The following is a 5,785-nucleotide window of genomic DNA, read 5'->3' as shown; positions in this document are numbered from 1 at the left end:
TTTGTATGAGAAGGATGATTTTGAACAGATTTGAGTTTGAGGAGTTAGGGTTAGCCGTACCAAATGTGATGAGAATGAGAGGGGATGAAAAGATGGAATGTTTTGAATGAATGAGAGTGGGTCGGGTCGACCTAACAGACCCAAATTTGGAAAACTTAATGCAGTAGGTCGACCTAAAGTGTGGCTGGGTCGACCTAACAGAAGTAACATGAAAACCGACCAATTTAGGTCGACCTAAATTAGGAGTAGGTCGACGCAACTGGACCTTTTTAGTTTCTGTAAAGAAAATTCTTCTGTAGGTCGACTCACATACAGAGTAGGTCGACCTAAGTTCCCTTAAATGATGAAAAATGCCTTAGAAATGTTTCTATATGATGTATTTTTGCTTTGTCATTTGCTTGAAAGCTCAAACATTGTATGTTATGAATGAAAATGATGAACACATATACACATGTAATTGAGAAGAGTAAGTAAGAACACATGAAGTCACTGTAAGCATGTTAATTGATAGCATATTATAGTATCAATAAATTTTTTGGAAGTGAACAATAAACATGTTACCGCTTTCTCAATATGTAGGTGTTTTGTCATCATTGTGTGGAGTCTTCTTGTCAGTGTGCCATACTCCTAGATTTGATGATGAATTGTTTTGATGGAATGTTTCACAGGTTGATTTTTGTGAAAAACTTATCTAGTATCGATTACTTGATGTTCTCCCGGATGCGGGACACAGTCCCAAACAATATTCTGCTAAGAATAGGTTTAAAATCTCTTTGCAATACAACTTGCCAATTTTCACATCAAGAATGCGTCCTATGTGTTTTTCGGGTTAACTGTGTTTGTGATGAATCTTATACATTTGTGATGGTCAGGTCACCTACATCTCCTTTGCCAAGTATGGTTCTTCAGTCTGTCTTTATAGGTGACATACCAATAGTGGTATGTCTTCCTTTATGTGTCTTGAGCACCAGCTGTCAAGGAAGCACCACCTTTCGGCGATGTCAAGACACTTTTCCTGCAAAATTAATTTAGAGTGGAAGGTCCCCAATCTTCATTGGGTCCTGGATGGTGAGTACACAATTTGTTGCATTTAGGCAACCATTGAAATACTCCTTTAGGAACTAAAATTCTCCTAAATTTGCATTTTTCAATGGTATGTCCCTTTTTGCAACAATAATGACAGGTAATATGATGAGAATATGGAGTTTTGCTAGTTGATACTTTTGGTACAAAAGTGTATTTACTATATAAAGGAGTATACGATCTTTTGAACTTGTTTGGATCAACCGCAAAAGTCACTTTTGGTTGTAGAGCCTTGTCTAACTTGGCTTTTAGATCTCTCACTTCTTTTTGCCAAATGTGACATGTCTCACAACCAAACCATGATGTGGGATCTATTTCAACTTTATCCTTTTGAATGTCTAGCATAGATTGTTTTAAAGCTTCCATATCCTTTTCGGTTTTCTCAATTTTTGATTCAAGATATGAAAATATTTTCTTATTTGAGGCCAAAAGTTTGAAAGCTTTAATTGCATCTCTATGTAATTCTTCAAAAGCAAGTTTTAGTTGAGAATGAGATACCTTATCTACGAGTTCAGGTTTAAGATGACTTACAGCTTTCTTTTTCTTGTTTTGATGAGCCATGAAACATAGGTTTGCTGATTCTTCTTCATCGCTTGATGAGCTTTCACTAGATGAATCACTTTCCCATGCTATGTAAGCTCTTTTAGATTTGTTATGACCTTTGCTTTGGTTCTTCTCCATTTCTTTCTTAAGATATGGACAATCCGGTTTGTAGTGACTGGCTTTCCCACAATTGAAGCAAAGACCTTTGATCTTTCCTTTGTTGTCGTCATCTTGTTTGAACATGTTTGATTGCTTTCTATAGTTGATCAAGCCTTTGTCGGAATGTTTTGCTCCATTTTTCTTTAGATATTTGTTGTATCTTCGCACAAACAGTCCCATTTCCTCATCATCGGAGTCTTCGTCATCACTTGTGTCACTACCCTTTGGCTCTCGTTTTGAGGTCTTGGAGCTCGAAGCTTTTAGAGCTATTGACTTCTTCTCTACCTCTTTCTCCATGTTCTTTTCTTTCTTTGTCCTCTTCTCATGCATGTCAAGGCATTTAAGATGCTGTTCATGTTCCTCTAGTTTACCAAAAAGAGTGGTAATGTCTAAAGTGTTGAGATCATTTGCTTCCTTAATTGCTGTAACTTTGGGTTGCCATTCCCTGTTCAAACACCTTAAGATTTTGTTAGTAGCAACTGCATTGGAAACAGGTCTATCAAGAGAATTTAATCGATTTTTCAGGTGAACGAATCTTTTCTGCATACTTTCGATGGTTTCACCATCTTCCATGTGAAACAGTTCGAACTCTTGAGTTAGCGTATTGATCCTAGCTAGTTTGACATCATCCGTTCCCTCGTGGGCAACTTGCAATGTGTCCCACATAGCTTTAGCTGATCTACAATGGGAAACGCGATAGTATTCATCAACTCCTAGAGCTGAGATTAGAATGTTTCTCGCTTTCCAATCGTATGCATATTTCTTTTCATCTTCAGCATTCCAAGTATCTTCTGGTTTTGGAACAACTGCACCAGCTGCATTTGTCATGGTGATCTGGAATGGACCATTGACAATAGCTGTCCAGATGTTCCTATCAATTGCATTGATATGGACACACATACAATCCTTCCAATAGCCGTAGTTTTCGCCGTTGAAAACTGGAGCTCTATTATGAGCCCCTTTAGGTCCGGAAGCCATCTTTCCAATAAGTGTTTCACGTAGCACGGAATAAACCAGGCTCTGATACCACTTGTTAGACGCTGGCCTATAGATCTAGAGGGGGGGTGAATAGATCTCTCTAAGTTTTTACAGATTTTTCTACAGACTCGAGCGAAAGCGGTTCTGAATCGACTTGCGTCTATTCTGGACCGCTATTGCAAAGGTCGTATGTGTTTCAAAACCAAAGAGTGAGTGGAATTGATGGTGAAGTAATATGATAGCTTAACCAATACGTTTAACCACTGAAATCCAATTAACTTCTAGATTGACAACTTTGATTTGCAATGCAGTAAGATTGGATTAAGCAAAAACACAAACACTTGGTGATACGTTCAAATTGATAGTGATTCAAGTTGTGGTGAATTGTGATGTTTGTGCAGTACCTTAATTCACAATTTTAACACTTGAATCGTTGATCAATTTTGCACTTATAACCAATTATGAACAGAAAGTAAAAGAGAAAGTAAAAGCGACAAGAACACGATATTTGTTTAGGCAGTTCGTCGATCGTCCTCGCTACGACTACGTCTGCCCCCAATTCCAAATTGAAATTGGGTAATCTTTCATTAATGTTGAAAGTAGTATATACAAAGAAGATAACAAAGCGATAAACGATAAACCAATTATGTCGATCCTTTGAATCTTCTTCCCCCTTAATCTTGACCAAGATCAAGGTTATCCAAGAGCTTCACTTCGATTCCCTTCTGCAGTGTCTTGATTCCTTGAACTCCCCGTTCCTCAATCGTTACACTCAGCCGAATCCTCAATGAACGCCTCTTGATAAAAACCCCCAAGAACCACCCGTCGTGGAGGACAAAACCCGCAGATTTTATTCACCAACAAACCCCACAAACCTTCACCCACTAGGAATCTTCAATTCCGTTCCATGGACGTTATCGAACTCATCACTAACCCGCAACGCAAGAATGATTATGTGTAATTGTGTTGGAGATGATGAAGAACGAAGATGAGAAGCGTTTGTGTATCTTTCAGTCGTTGGTGTTACTTGAATAATTACCCTTGCACAATATATATGATTGCATAACAGTTAGAACCGAGAAAAACTGATTTTTGAACTTTCTTGATCAGTTAGGTCGACCTCTTGTAGAGGTTAGGTCGACCTAACAGTGCTTGCTGAAGTTTGCTTCCAGTTAGGTCGACCTGTTGAAGGGGTAGGTCGACCAGAATTCTCTTTTGATGCGTTCTGGGAACATTTTCTTAGATTAGGTCGACCTAGTTGTTATGTAGGTCGACCTAGCAGCAGTATATGTATTTTTGATCATTTTAGGTCGACCTGGGTTGACAGTAGGTCGACCTAATTGTTGATTTTCTGCATTTTCCTTGTTCAGCTTGTGTTGAGTCATTCTATATGCATAGTAGATCATCCTGTGCTTTGTTTGGATGCTCATTTGAGTTTGCCATAAATCAAAAACATCTTTGAGTGTAATCTTACAACGACTACAACAGATGGACTTGGATAAAGTTCTTAAAACACAAGGATGAGTCACATTCTGTGTTCTTTGACTTCTGTAATCAGATTCAATCTGAAAAGGATGTAAAATCATAAAAGTCATAAGTGATCATGGTGGTGAATTTGAGAACAGATTCTTTGAAATTTATTTCAAAGAAAATGGTATTGCCCATGATTTTTCTTGTCCTAGAACTCCACAACAAAATAGGCTTGTAGAACGAAAGAATATGACTCTACAAGAAATGGCCAGAACCATGATCAATGAGACTAATATGGCTAAGCATTTCTGGGCAGAAGCAATTAACACAGCCTGTTATATTCAGAATAGAATCTCCATTAGACCTATTCTAAATAAGACTCCTTATGACTTGTGGAAGAACAAAAACCCAACATTTCATATTTCCATCCATTTGGATGTGTATGCTATATTCTAAACACTAAAGATCATCTGAAAAATTTTGATTCCAAAGCTCATTAGTGTTTCCTTCTTGGATATTCTGAACGCTCTAAGGGCTACAGAGTATACAATACTGAAACTCTGATAGTTGAGGAATCAATCAATATCAGATTTGATGATAAGCTTGGTATTGAAAAGCCAAAGCAGTTTGAGAATTTTGCAGATATAAACATCTCTAACTCAAATCATGAAGAACCCAAGGGAAAGGATGTATCAGAAGATCAAGTTGCAGCGTCTTTAGAGAATCTCAGAATATCTGAAAGCCAACACTCAGAAGATCTTCTAAAATCAATTCTTCCCATCCAGAAGATGTTATAATTGGAAAGAAAGATGATCCCATCAGAACAAGATCATACCTAAAGAACCATGCAGAATGTCAATTTGGTTTAGTGTCTTTGATTAAGCCAACTTCTATTGATCAAGCTCTAGAAGATGCTGACTGGATAATTGCTATGCAAGAAGAGTTAAATCAGTTTACAAGGAATGATGTTTGGGATCTCATTCCAAGACCTAAAGGATTCAATATCATTGGAACAAAATGGGTCTTCAGAAACAAGCTAAGTGAGAAAGGTGAAGCTATCAGAAACAAAGCCAGACTGGTTGCTCAAGGCTATAGTCAGCAAGAAGGCATTGACTATACTGAAACCTTTGCACCAGTGGCCAGGTTAGAATCTATTAGATTATTAATTTCTTTTGCCACTTAGAATAACATCACTCTGTATCAGATGGATGTTAAGAGTGCCTTTTTAAATGGTTATATAGATGAAGAAGTTTATGTTCATAAACCTCATAGTTTTGAAGACTCTAAGTCTCTAGAACATGTTTTTAAATTAAAGAAATCATTGTACGGTTTGAAGCAAGCTCCCGGAGCTTGGTATGAAAGATTAAGTTCTTTCCTTCTAGATAATGGTTTCACAAGAGGAAAAGTAGACACAACTCTCTTCTGTAAAACATATAAAAAGGATATGCTAATTTGTCAAATTTATGTTGATGATATTATTTTTGGAACATCTAATGCTACACTTGGAAAGGAGTTTGCTCAGTCTATGCAGGCAGAATTTGAGATGAGCATG

Source organism: Vicia villosa, unplaced genomic scaffold (genome assembly GCF_029867415.1).
Source record: "Vicia villosa cultivar HV-30 ecotype Madison, WI unplaced genomic scaffold, Vvil1.0 ctg.000577F_1_1, whole genome shotgun sequence".
Lineage (NCBI taxonomy): Eukaryota > Viridiplantae > Streptophyta > Magnoliopsida > Fabales > Fabaceae > Vicia > Vicia villosa.
The sequence above is the reverse complement of the archived record's forward strand: the minus strand, read 5'-3'. Positions refer to the sequence as shown.